This window comes from Gracilinanus agilis, chromosome 1, assembly GCF_016433145.1.
Source record: "Gracilinanus agilis isolate LMUSP501 chromosome 1, AgileGrace, whole genome shotgun sequence".
NCBI lineage: Eukaryota > Metazoa > Chordata > Mammalia > Didelphimorphia > Didelphidae > Gracilinanus > Gracilinanus agilis.
The window spans coordinates 109808253-109823194 of record NC_058130.1 but is presented as its reverse complement, the minus strand read 5'-3'; the positions used below and the strand labels follow the sequence as shown (position 1 = coordinate 109823194).

Here is a 14942-nt window from a genome sequence, read left to right as displayed (position 1 = left end):
ATCCTGGCTAATAAAGTCTTTGCATTGTCTTGCCTATACCTTAGTCATGCCTTAGGTTGGATCATAGGCTTTCAAGCTAAAATGGTACATTGGAGGTACAAAGGAGGTCTAATCCTTTCATTGTACAGATGAAGAAACTCAGATCTAGACAGGTAAAATGCCCATTGGCATTGCCCACATCAAATATTGGTAAATAATAAACTAAGAATTCAAACACAGAACTTCTGGAATCCAAATTTACTGAGCCTTTGGTATATTTAAGAAGTTTCCATTCAAAAGCCAATTAAACAAGTGTTCACAGCCAACCGAAAGGGCCCCTCAGTATCATGCATCTTCAAGGATGCTTTGCCTATCAGAGTATGGTTGAGTTTTTTTTGATGCTTGCTCTTTATATCCCAATCCTGAAATTAGAAACAAGGCAGTTGGTTCTCACCCAAGCCCACAAAGTGGGACACTTGTCTGAACATTCAAATTGGGTTTAGCACCTAATCTAAGACTGTATAAATGTATTTTTTAAGAATAATAGTGGCTTGAGGTATGGGTGGAAAAGAACGTAAGTCTGAATAGCCTGTTTTAAAAATTAATTTCCTGTTCTAACAAAGACAGGAGAAAGCAAGTCCCTGGAAAAGTGAGAAGTCATTATTGGAAGGAGCATGCTGTTCTTCTAGGTGGAATGAACAATGCCTAATAAGAGCAGCGCCAAGTAAAGAGATCTATAGAATCATTCATATCAACCAATATTTATTAAGCACCTACTATAGGAAAGCCATGTTAGCTTCTGAGGCTACAAAGAAAAATGAGATAATCCTGCCTTTAAGGAGTTTAGCATTCTCCTGGTAGTATGGATAGGAGGTAAAACATGTATACAGGTGATTTCTATTTTTAGGCATGTACATAAACTATAGGAAACCTTTCAAGCTATATTCCTCTTAATCTTCATAGCATCCTTACGATCTGCATGCATAGCTAGAGGAGTCCCAAGAAGACGCTCCTATTTGATACTGGCATGAACCAAACACCTACCTGTTTCATGGCAGTAATTGATAGATGATAGTTAGCTTGGGGCTTTCTTAAGACCCAGTGCTACAGAAAGACTATGCTCCTAAAACATTACAAAAAATGCAATTCCTAGTGGTACAGAGAATGTCAGCTCTGGATTGTAGAATGAGGACAAATTAAGGACAAACAGAAAAAGGCAGACAGATAAAGATAGTTACTGAATAGAAGGAGCTTCAGAAAATGCAATTCCTAGTGGTACAGAGAATGTCAGCTCTGGATTGTAGAATGATACCAATCCTTGGAGCCCCAGCAGGGAGCCACACTTAAAGGGATCCTCAAAAGAACACCAGAAAGGAAAAAAAAAGACTCCCAAAATCAGACTATCTGGTGTTCTTTCCAATTTTGGTCCCTGCATATATGCCTTTGACCTTTAAGGTTGAACCCACTTTTCACAGGGACCTTACCTGTACTGGGAGAATGCTTCATATCAACTATTCCTACTTGGTAAATTCACTTTACTAATTGAAATTACTGGTTATTTATCAGGGGGAAGCACATTGGTGGGGGCTTGTCAAAAACAGTATTAGAAGCAATACTAGTTGCCTCTAGAACATGAAGAGTAGGAGTCAACTGACCCTCTGGGAACCCCAGCCTATAGTTGGTGAGCTGAGAAGAGGTACTGCTTATCTACTCTATATATTTCTGATATGTACTTTTTTTATATGCTTTCTCCCCCAATAGAATATGAACTTCTTGTGAATCAAGGCTATTTTGCCTTTCTTTGAATATCTAGTGCTCAGAATAGTAATCACTTAATAAGTGACTTATATCTGACTTAAACATTGACAGTAATTGGTGAATTAAAAGTCACTTCAGTATATAAAGTCAGTGAATGGAATGGAGGAGACAGTGAATCTAGAACAAATATGGAGCTGGTCAGCTCCCTTTCTGCACTGAGGTTAGCTTTGAAAGGTCCATGTGCAAGGGTAAAATGGTGATTTGGGTCCTAGTGCTCTGTACACTCCCACTTCCCAACAAATACAAACAATTTATAGAACAGAACAAGCTGTTCATTATTCTTGAATCCTCTTACCATGGAGGGTCATTTTCTGAGCTCTTCCTAGACTAAGTTTTGAAAGGTACCAGGGATGGGGCAGAGAATGAGCTAGAACAGTGATGGCAAGCCTTTTAGAGACCAAGTACCCAAACTGCAACCCTCAGACCACATGTGAGCCCCCCATCTTACCCCATACAGGGCAGGGAGGAAGAGTTCCCATTGTGCTGCTGGGCAGAGGGGTGGGTCATGTGAGAAATGTCCACAGGTGTGCATGGAGAAGCATGTGTTCCTTAGGTTCCTTAGGTTCATCAACACAGAGCTAGGGTCATTGGTTAATTTGTAGCACAGTTGCTTGCCAATATGGGCCTCAGTTTCTTTATTTGTTCATTGGGATAACAATATTTTTATTATCTACCTCACAGAATTATAAGAAAACCATTCTGTCAACTATAAAGCATTACACAAATATCAACAATTAGTAGTGGTAGTATCATCTAACTGATTATTTCTCACATTACTGTTCAGTCCTCATGAATGACATATCTGTTTTGGCATGATTTTCTCTATAAATTTTTTTCATTAAAAAAAATCCTAAACATACTAGAAAAATATTTTATGAACCCTGAAGAGAATCAGTAGCCTCAAGAAGCCAATCATATAATCAGAGCCTTCCATTAAGACTATATTATAGTTAGAGATTTGAGTAGTGGGGGTTAGTGCTTCAAAGAACCTCAGGGCTCTCTATAGGTCATCTCTGGGGGTTAACTAAAAGAAAGAGTAGTCACAGCCTGTGAGTTTATTTTGGGTCAACACCATCCCTTTATGGCCCCACCCAACCCCATTTGGGTTATGAGTTCTAGTTAGCAAAACAAAAGGGATAAGGTACTGCAGCTTCTAAAGGTTGGGTATCATCAAGGTTTACAACCACTTTTAGGAGGAATGTTGTGCAAAGCCACAGGGAAGGAAAGCAAGCCTTGCAAATCAGTTAGATGCCCCCAACAGGTCCTCTTAATAGAGATTACCAGCAAAAGGCAGAGGTTGGCAACCCCGGGCACTAGTACAGAACAAGAAAAAAGGCATTGAGATCACCAAAGCAACTTCAGACCATGAATGCCAAATGGTCTGGCACCCTTCCACCTGGCACAGAGTCTGGGGTCAGCAGCCCTCGGATTAGGCAATGCTTAAAAGTTCTCTGGATTCACTCAAGCTAGTGTCATATAAATAAATGATATTGAATTATAGCTCCAACCTTCTTTCTCCTTTTAAGCCACCCCCTCAGCTCTTACCACAAGTTTTCAGTACCCTGGCTTTCTATCAGTCCCAAGAATCATTGTTTTCTTGTGTAAATAGCCTCAAAAGGTTTACTCAAAGGGAGAGAATAATATCACAAAGAAATCTTGTTTGGAAACTGTCATCCAAGTTTTGAAGCTGGGGAAGGAAAAAGCAAAGTCAGGAAAATTATTCTCTGCCCCAACAAAGTCCTCCATGCCAAACAGACAATTTTCCTTTAGGAAACATGAGGGTGTGTGAGGGAGGAAACTGGAGGCCACTTGTGAATGGGTTTGGGAGACCATCTGGGAAGTTAGGTTATAGCTTTTTAGCGACATGGAATGCCAGACTATGCATTGCTGGTGCATTAGCTATGGTGTGAGGGGAAATCCCTTAAAGATTTGTAAATCTCTATGTAGGAACCTCACTCCTCTACCTCACTGTTCCTGCCTACCTTCGACCCTTCCCCAGAATGAACAAAAAAAAAAAGCCAAACTAGAAAGCATGCTCTTCTTCTGCTCTCCAATCCCCAGAGCTCTTAAAATCTTAAACCTGTGCTTCTCCAAGCTATGGAAAATCACAGAAGGAAACAGTTACAATGAAGGGGATTTATCTATGTACAATCTACTCTGGCCAGACAGATACCATTTATCAAAGTTCTTTTTGCAAGTAAAATGATGCCAGGATCCACAGGAGGGGGGTGGGGAGGGGGTGGGGAAGCGGGAAAGGATGATAAAGGAATAAGAGCCTTTACTAGAAGAACCCTACTGAAGGATCAGACTTCAGGGAGTGCTGCTATGATTAGCCTTTTGGCTGCTTCCTATGAAACCAGGAGCAGGGAGCCAACCATCCTCAGAGTCTCTCCTCTTCCTTTTGTGGTACCTACCGGGTGGTTTTACTGAACAGCTAAAAGCATTTAGACACATCCAGGGAACTCACACTACAGCCTTCTCTTTCATGTAATGAAGGTTGACTATATAACTGCCACACAATGGAGTGGAGCAAAACCACATGTGGGCTGGGAAGCCCCCTCCCTTGATCTGGGAAAAGGAAAGTGTTGTTCTCTCCTGCTCCCCCTCACATGTCTAATTCCTCCTGGAGGGAAATTCTGCAGAACAAGGTAGGGGGACGCTCTGAGAGGAAGAATCCTTCAGGTGGCCTTTGTCCCTGTTGCAGCCGTATGTTTATGTACATGTAGTATTTGTAGAGATGCCTTGTAAGTCTCCTAGTATGATTAATTTTTAAAGAAAGGTAATTTGTTGAGAGTTGGCACTGTGGGTTATAATGTTATCGTTCCACATTCCTTTTTCATCCTTCAATGTGTAAATTTTCCTTCCCTTTGTCTTGCCGTACACTTATACCTCTGAATCTGAGCTTATCCAAACATTTATGCAAGCCCTGGAGTTTGAATAATTTGCTACTAGACTGAAAGGATCACGTTTTGGAAGCTCTGGAAACTTCAGTCCATGAACAGACCCATGTCTAAAGTGGTTTTCTTTTTCAGCTAATTAATGTGCCCATTTATTCATGAAGGACTCTGGGGCTGCAAGTTCAGTTGAAAAGGTTTAATATATCTTTGTTCCTTTCCAAGCAACCTCAAAATGACTGCATTCCCCTCCCCCTTGTACCCTTAGGAGCCCCTGGGCATTCGACTTATTTCTCCCCTTCATGTTGGGAAGCAAAATTCTCTGTTGGAAACATAGGAAAAAACTTCTTCCTCCACCCTTTCCTCCCTATATCCATCCCTTTCATTTATATTGGCCCTTGGGGAGAATCAACTTCCTCCTAGCTGTGGCCACAAACAGAACACCTCCTTCTGACACCACCCAGAAGGTCACATCACACAGTGCTAGTTTCTTCAACTGGCAGGAAGGTCTCTTGGTATACATAGTTGCCTGCCTGCAAATCCCAGCCAGGGCCACTCATCCTCAGGGAATGGATGGCCAGGAAAATACACAAATGTGGAAGGGCTACAAGGCTCCTGGGGTTCTGGTATGCAGGGGAGGAAAGCATTTCTTCCTTCTATTTAACTCTGTAAGACTCTCAGGCAGAATAGGTAGAGCAGGGCTCAGTCATTCCTGAGAACGTCAGGATCCAAAGTGCCCACCTCCACTCAGAGACATCACTAGCACACCTTTTCCAAGAGGCATTCATTCCATCCCCAAGTTTGCTGCATAGATCCAGGGGCAGATTCTTCACTAAAATGGGTTCTGGCTTCATCCTTCTCTTTCTGGTTTATCAAGAGATGGCAGTTTGTTTTTGCTGATTGGGATCTAGAGGCCAAGAATCTGGTCTGATAAATTGAGCTGAAGTAAAAAAAAAAAAAGGGGGGGGGGAACCTCCTTAAGATTAAGATTGTTTCCAGGCTAGTCAAGGTGGTAGCTAGCATCCAGCCAGACTCAAGTGGGAGACATGTGAGCTTCAAGCAGTAGTCAAGAAGAGTCATCCTGGATCCAAACAAACATGAAGAGGAGCTCTCTGTCTGAAACTGCTAAAATAACTAAAGACATATAGGGTGAAGGAAGAAGACAGGCACTTATTAAGTGCCTACTATGTGCCAGGTACTGTGCAAAGTGCTTTGCAAATATGTTATCTTTTCCTCACAACAACCCAATGAGGTTGGTATTATTATTATCCTCATTTTAAAACTGAAAGAGAGGGGATTTGCCCAGGATTACATAGCTGGTGGGTATCTAAGGCAAGATTTTTAGGGCTTCCCAAATCCCCATCCAATAGTCCATCCATTTTTCCATGGTGCCTCTCCTCCTGATATCATGAACTAGTTCATAAAATCACAAATTAGGCCAAAGTTTTCTAGGGACGGTTAGTTCCAAAGGAACAATGTTATGCATGAGCGATAATACTGACAAAGCTGTAGTGGAGTTTCTCCATATTAGCTCAGAGTTTCATTATGATAAATTAACAACTTCCTTATGAAATGATATTGGTCAGGTTTTGTTCTATAGGGTATACCCATAATCACCCCTGCCCCAAATCCACAAATTTAACTTGACATCCCAGGAATTAATATGGCATGACTAATCATGTTAGAGGGTGATGAGCCAGAAGTAGAAAATGTTTGCTCTTTGCAAACCTGTGCATATACACAGGCATCCTGATTTTATGAAAGAACAGGAGAAAAATTAGAAATGCTGCTAAAGAAAAGCATTCCTATCCCTATGAGGATAAAAAGGTGGAGGTCAAGGCTGGGAGAAGGAGAAAGAAGAGGAGAATGAGAAAAAAGCTGCATTCACAAAATTCATGCATGCGTGTGTGTTTGTATGTCTGTGTTTTTTATCAGTTCTTGGTAATTTAGCATAAATGAATGAGTTTAGTGAATTAGGAATTCACATGAAATTAACTGAGGGTAGATTAGAGTCAAATCATATCCTGGACAGTATCTGGAAAACCATGTGGTTTTGTTGATAGTGAACAGTGCCTAAGAGATCAGAATGTATATTCTTAGTGCTATAACCTAAGCACTTAGGACTTTTGTCTTCTGGTTTCCATAGTTTGGGAGTGGAGATGAATCCCTTCTGAAAACCAGGAGATGGCTGTAAATTATCCTGAGAAAGGGAGAATGCCATACTACACGAATTCAAAATGTTCTGTTATTGCAAGCCTAGAAAGCAGTGTGATAGAAGGAATAGGGCAATGAATTTAGTAGCAGAGAATCCTGCTTCAAATCCTAGCTCTGCCCCTGTGATTTTGGGGTGTCACTTAAATTTTCTGGGCCTCAGTTTCCTCTTTGGTAAAATGAACTCATTAGACTAGATGGCCTCCAAAGTCTCTTTCAGCTCTAAATCTATGTTTTTATGGTCCTATAACCTGGTCTTTTGATCACTGTTCGGAGCAAGGGATAGGCAAACATCCCATCACTAAATACCTCTAAAGATCAATTTTAATCTAAGCTAATTAAAAAAAGATATATTCTTCAACAAAAGAAAGTTATACCTTAAATGTAAGTTAGGGATTTAATCCTTAAGTCAGTTCACTAGAATGTAGAACAATAAGGTAATAAATGATGTACAGATGATAAAAGCTCTTTTTGAAAAAGAAATGCACATCATAATCAAAAACAATGGATGGTTTTTAATAACCTAATTTGAATCCTAACGCAAGGATTTAATAACTTACAGATGTTGGCCTGATAATGTCCCTTTAAATCACCCTGTGATAATGAAACATCAAAGAGAAACAAATATATTCTACCCCCAGGGACCTTTGAACCAAATGTTAAAAATAATTTCTTGGTCATTTTTATGTGGTTAAACATGAAAACAACGTGAGAGGCCTCAATTTTATTTTTCACATAAACATTTTTCAGTGTGGAGAGAGCCTTGGCTGGGACCATCTCCCATCTAACACCTGACACCTGTGTGAACAGAAACATTCTTCAGTTGTGAAGGGAAGGCATGCAGCTGTGTCTATGTCCATGCAATGGCTGAATTAATCACACAATGCATCAATAGCTGGCTTCCTCTCCTGTCTCTTCACATATCAAACACCGGAGACAGGAGAATCTCCGCTGGGAAAATGACTCTGTCCTTTGCTTTCCGTTGCCCGGGCTCCGGTTGGATTTATGGCAGTATCGCCCTGGGGATTTGCTTTGCTAGCATTTGTGTGGTACTCCGTCCTCAGGCAGAAGACTTTGTCCTCTCCTCACTCACTTTGGTACTGACACCCATGATGACATGAAAGGATTTAAAAGGCCAATTCAGCCAACTTTTCTTGAGCACCGTGTGGCAGGTCCTGGGCTAGGTACCGAAGCTACAGAGACAGAAACAAAACCATTTTCAACCTCAAGGAGTCAATATTCTTTGTGGGAAACTAGCTTGTACATAGGTCAGTGTATACAAAATATGTTCAGAGTAAATGCAGAGCGGTTTGGGGCAGATAAGTGGTGCAGTGGATGTGGAATTGGTAAGACCTAAGTTGAAATCCAGCCTGAGCAAGTCACTGACCTACTCACGATGTGCCTCAATTTAAGGGGATAATTTTTGTTCCTACCTCACAGGGTTATCGTGAGGATCAAATGAGAAATCAATTGTAAAGTGCTTAGTCCAGTGCCTGGCACATAGTAGGTGCTATATAAATGTTTGCTATTATTTGGGGTGGGGAAAGGAAGTGCTCTAACAAAAGGTTAAGTTAAGTTAAGGTCTTTGAACTTATACTTTGAAAAAATGTAGGGATTCCTCTTGGTAGAGGTGAGGAAGAATAGCAATCCAGACATGTCAGATAGTCAGTGCCAAGGCATAAAATATTGTATATGTAAAAGCAGACCAGCTTAGCTGGAACACAAATAGGGCTAGGAATGTGAGCTCAGCCTGCAAAGATAATCTGAATCCAGATGGCAAAGGACTTGAAGTGGCAAACATGCATATTTATGCTCTATTCTAGAAGCAATAAGCAATCTTCTTAAGCAGAAAAATCAATCAGTAACCATTCATGAAGCACCTACTGTGTGCCAGGCACATGCACTTGAGGAATACCAATGTTGCAATTTTGTGGAGAATGGACTAGAGGGCTCTCAATGATATTTGCAATAACCTTTCGTCCGTTCTTCCCCTCTCTTCTCATAGAGATTTTTCAGAGAGGCCAAAATCATCTTAGCCTTGAAGTCGAATGAACTTCAGCCTTCATGCCTAGGAGGTAGGCGAGCAGAAACTCAGGCTTCTCCTGAAAAATTCAGAGGCACAGAAGAATTCGTGGAGACCAGAAGAGAAAGAGGCAGTGAGGCTTTTCTGGAGTTTTAAACCTTCTGCCTGATTTTCCCCCCGATCCCAGGCATGGAGGCAGATGTAAATTTGCACATAATTCCGAGCCCTGCCAAATATGAGGGCCAGAATGCTTGTGGTGATGGAAAGGAGGGAAGGAGATCATGAAGGAGGGCCTGGAATTGGGGATTTAAGTCCTGACATGAATGATAACACTTCCCCTCCAAAGTTCAGGTCTTCCAAATGAAAAGGAAGACTGTTGAAAATAAATTCCTAAGCAGTTAGATTTCTGTTCACAGTAGAAATGGGAAAGTTTGAAACTACTCAAGAGAATTCTTAAGGAAAAAGAGACTTCATAAAGTATTATAGCTTCAGCAAGGAAATCCAGGGTGCTTTCCACGTTCTAAACACTTCCTATGAGACCTGTTCAAAGGCAGTCATAGAAGGGCAGCTAGGGAGCACAGTGAATAGAGCTCCAGGCCTGGAGTCAGAAGGACCAGAGTTCAAATCTGGCCTCAGACACTTCCTAGCTATATGTGATCCTGGACTAGTAACTTAACTCCAATTGCCTAGCACTTGCCACTCTTTGGTATTAGAACTGATGCTAAGACAGAAGGTAAAAGGTTGTTGTTTTTTTTTTAAGCCTGTTTATTCTTGGTAGATTTGTAATACTTGTCCCACTCCTCCACAATGGAATGATTCAGTGGCTCCAGATAGAATGATACAATCCCAAGTGTAAAAGCAAAGATTGTTTAGCCCATAACCCTACCTCTAAGAAGAATTAAATCCAGAACATCTTAGTCACAAAAGAATCCAGACTATATTTTAATCCATTGTCACCCAAGTAACAATGTGGTGGAAGGTAATAGATCAGGAGCGTGTAGTACTTCCTAGAGGCAATGGAAATGGCAAAGTAGGGGCCCTAGTTAACCAGGAGTGAGCATTAATAATGATGACGATGATAGCTAGCCTTTGAACAATGCTTTAAGGTTTATAAAGTGCTTTACAAATATTATTTCATTTTATTATCACAATTCTGGGAGGTAGGTGCTATTATTATGCCTATTTTACAGATAAGGAAATAAGACAGAGAGTGAATTTTTAAAGTGACTTAGAATCATTTAGCTAGAACTTATTTAAGGTCAGATTTGAACTCAGGTCTTTCTAATTCCTAAATGTCTGGGTGCCAAGTATGAGATATCCAAAAAAGTCCAAAGTGGTTCCCAAGAAGGGATGGAGTCCACTTACTTCACAATTTTGACTAAGTAAGGCTTACACCAAATATACAAATTTGTTGTTGTTTTGATATTTTTCACAGACATGAAGTTATGCAAAAGTTGTTTCTAGTGCAAGAGAAGGGCACAATAGTAAAGAGATAGAAAGATCATGATCCAACCAAAAAGTACCAAGTTTTCAACGAATAGTAAAAAAATAATAATAAAAAAGGTTTATCATTTGAAAGGAGTGTGGCCTATTCTACATAAAAATAATTTAAAAGACAAGACAGGTAGATGATGTGGGAAACAGTGCTGGACTTAGAATTATGCAGACCTGGATTCAAATCCTGCCTGAGACACTTAGCTCAGTGTCCCTGAACAAGTCATTTAACCTTCATCTCAATTTCCTCAATTGTAAAATTAGGGAGTTGGACCTCAAATTCTAAACCTGTTAGTCTAATCTCATTTTCATTACCCCCCCCCAATCAGAACTCAAAACTCTTTCATCACCACAGATGATAAATCTTTAACCTTCCCCATAAGGCAAAGAGACTATATAGATATCAGGAAAGAAAACTATGAAAGTAAAAGGGATGAACTCACCCATAAAATGGAAGCAGAGAAAAGAATGGATTACAAACCAGAACCCAAAGTTATGTTATTTATAAGAGATACACTTCAAACAGAAAGACATACAATCCAATCAAAAGAAATAGTCAAGAAAACTGTATTTTGCTAAAAAGGTACCCTAGACAATGATATAGCATCAAAAAATTTCATAGCAAGTTTCTCTAATAAAGACATCATTTGTCAGATATATACTGAGCAGAGAACTGAGTTAAGTTTATTAAAATGAGAGGCATTCCCCAAATGATAAGTAGTCAAAGGATATGAAAGTCAATTTGCAGAAGAGGAAATCAACACTATCTCTAGTCATATGAAAAAATGTTTTAAATCACTATTGATTAGAGAAATGCATATTAAAACAACTCTAAGGCAAACCACTGTTGTATCCTTGCCAAGAAAAACCCATAGATAGCTATGGTCCATGGGATTACATAGAGTCAGACATGACTGAATGACTAAACAATGTCATTGCCCCTCCTAATGTGGGATTTCTCCTGGCTAAGTTTTGCCAGTTCCTTCAATGAAAACCTTTTTATGAAATGATTTACAAACTTCACACCATCCTGAAGTCACTCTCTTCTGGGCACTTTCCTATGTTCCTCCTAAGGTGTGATTTATCATATTCCAGATATAGTGGGGCCAAAACAGAATGCCAAGTATCCCATGAAAGCAGTTAGAAAAAGTACTGGATTTGGAGTCAGAAGAACCGAGTTCAAATCTCAGCTTTGTTATTCCCTATACATGGCTTTGGACACTCAATTAAATCATTCTGTGCCTCAGTTACCTCAACTATAAAAATGAAGGGGAGGGATTAAATGCCCTTCTAGCTCTAAATTCCTGATCTTACTATCTCCCTTGTTCCAAATACTATGTCTTAATGAAGCTCAAGATTACTTTAGCTTTTTTGGTTGCCATATCATACTGTTCAGTCAATAAAAGCTTTCAAGTTCACTAAAACCATCAAATATTTTGATCAGAATTGTTATCTATCCATGCCACTTTTGACCCATACTTGTAAAATTAATTTTATTTGAACCCAAGGGAAGTCTACATTCCCCTCCACTCTTTCCTCAAGGGTTCCCCTCCTTTAGGGTTCCCGTTAATATCCATCTCATCCAATCAGTTTTTTCTGCCCATAGCAGTCTTCACTGATATTCCTGTCCTCTAAACTCTTGACATACTTAGTCTGTTACAACACAGTTTACCTATTAATTATGTGTTTTCTTCTCTTTCTGCATTTCTTCAGTGAGTGTTTTGGGCTAGGTGGTATTTAGACTTCCTTTTGACTCAAAAATTCCATTTCCATATAATATAATTCATTGCTATTTTATGGATTATATCTCCTCATAGAGATTGTAAGCTACTTGCAGATAGGAACCATGCCTTATATATTTCTTTTATATCTTCCATGGTGCCTCATTCATCATTGAGTTTATTTATATTTTCAATAAATGATTGATTGACTCAGAGGAGTTACCAGTTATCTGCCTTGGTTCATCTAGCCATTTCCTCTTTCAAATAAATCCTAGCTCAGAACTCACTCACTCAAGGAATCCTTCCTTTACAAATGTCATCCCATTCTGCTCTTTTATCCCCTATACCCACAGCATCAACATAATCTATTTGCATACTCAGACACACTGGTTGACATGTTACTTTATTAGTGTTTTTGGACAAGAACCCATCTACTATTTCCTTTCTTTTTTCTACTCGTTAATATGGAACCCCTCCACAAATGTTGCCTAACTTGTTACCTGCCTACTAGAGGAATTGCAATGAAAACAAATGACTTATAAGCATTTTTAAAAACTATTAGGCAATAACAGTAAGAGAAGCTATAAACAAGCCAGTGTTTCATACTGACAACTCAGGAAAGGAAAACCTAATTGTGAACCAAGAAGTATGTGTTCATAGTAGTGTTTTATTCTTCTTTATTCAAACAAAAACAGCATTAAAATTTTTTTAAAATAAATAATGGGCTCTTTTTCTCACCCAGGAGCCAAGGGAAAGTTCTTGGGATATGAGGGCTGCTTAGCTGTGACCTGCCATTAGAAGTAATGGGCATTTTTATCAATAATAAGGGATGAGTTTGTGGAAGTGTAACATGGAAATGGCAAGGTGGAATTCCTGCAAGATACAGGGTCAAGCCTCACCCAGAGTTCTCTAGGGGGCACTCTGAAAGAAAAGAAATTTTGGCAGCTCCCATAATGAGTTCTGTGTCCAAAGGCATTCTCCTAGAAGGCTAAAATTCCTCCTTTTGTACACCTAACTCAGACATGTCCCACTGAGACATGTCAGCTGCTGAAGATACTTGGTGCCCACGCAAACTCTGATCAGTGTCTTTGTAGGAAACCGAGAGACTCATCCCCAGAGACACTGTCAGGGAGACCACATTCTGACTTTGTCTAGCAGGCTGCCAAGTGACCAGGCTGCTTTCAAAAACAACAAAAGCAAGAGTATTAATCAATCTCAGTGGTCAGATTGTGTTTGTAGGAGATGGCAACGGGGAAGCTGATTTTAGCATCAGAGAATTTGAAGCTGAAAGGGGCCTTAGAGGACCAATCCTCATCTTACTTATGAGGAAACTGGACCTCAGGGAGGGGAAGGGAATTGCCAGAGATCACACACAGATAAAGTAGCAGAAATTCATAAAGAAAGAGATAGAATTCAAATTTGAGCCTCCTGAGAGTTGATCCAAGTTGCTTTTTCCATTTTGCCATTCCAAAATGACAATATCAATTGATATCAATATCAATTATTAGAGATGACTATACTACAATGTTGGTTTAGTCTTTCAAGTTTATAAAGCAGTTTTATAAAAATTTCTGAATGATATGGCTCTATAGTAAGGAATCAATATTGGACCTGGGTTTTGTTTTAACTTGAGAAGAAGAGGGGGAAGAGGGAGGTTTTATTTCTGTTTGGCTTTTTTCCCTAAATTGTGAACTGTGAAAATTACAAATTACATCCCAGAGTCCAAGAGAAATCTAGCAACGAAGACAAAGGTTGCAGTCTTACTTCTCATACATACTAACTTTGTGACCTTGGTCACATCACCGCAATTCTTAGTACCCTCAAGTAACTCTTCAGATCTGTTTGTCGCAGAGAATTTCCCTACCAGGTATTCCTTACAGCTATAAAATCACAAGTCAAGAGAAGGAAGGGAAAATATCAGCCATTCATCATCTCCTTTCAAGACTTGTGAATATTAGTGGAGACACTTTCAGTGTATATTCCCAAGGAAGTATATGGGTTCTCCATAGTCCAGTAACAACATAAACAATAGACAGGGAGAGACTAGGGTAGGATGCTGGCAACTTGGGTAAATGAGGACAAGGAAATTTTTTGTGGGTTGATGAAAAATCTCTGCAAGCCAGAGATTCCACCAAACTCTTCTCAAAGCTGACCGTAAAATAAAATAAAATTTAAAAAAAGCTGACCATGGATAGTAAAATGAGAAGCCATAGGCTATTGGTTCTTACTATTCCTGCTCTTACATCTCCTAGGATCTTCTAGGCCATGTCCTATTGGCACATTATTCAAGCCTAGACAAGTAAGTAGGCAAGGCTTTGAAAATCTCAAGTGGTAAACTGATTTCTTTAAAACAATGTAAGGAAAACCACAGGGAAACTGAGCTTTATCTTTACCATTATCATTTCTGAAGTTGAGATCAAGAGGGAAAAGCAAGATTGTTTCTTTTTATTTGTTTTGTTTTCCTAGCCCTTCACTTCATCTTAGCTGGCTTCTTTAAACCACAGTTATTTGAAACAAGTATATTTAGGCTCTCAGCTTGACAGGTCTTTCCAGATAACAAGACTCTCCTCTCCATTTAATTCTTCCCTCAAAGAACTGATGTATTTAGTAGCCTTCATTTCAGTTACATTATCCAGTACCAGGCAGTGATGATATTTGTACATAAGACAGGGCTACAGTTCTGAGCCACAGTAAAAATTTGAGGAGATTTGGAGCCAATTACTTTTTTTTTACTTTGAAGCCAAAGAATAAACAAGCACAGATTTTTCTACCTTGCTGAGAATGAGGACTAGAAAGGTGATC

General features: G+C 39.6%; 1 protein-coding gene across 1 annotated transcript in view; it reads left to right on the top strand.

Annotated features, from left to right (window-relative positions):
• Window positions 1-14942, top strand: part of ADAMTSL1 (ADAMTS like 1) — a 392524-nt gene that overhangs the window by 266075 nt on the left and 111507 nt on the right.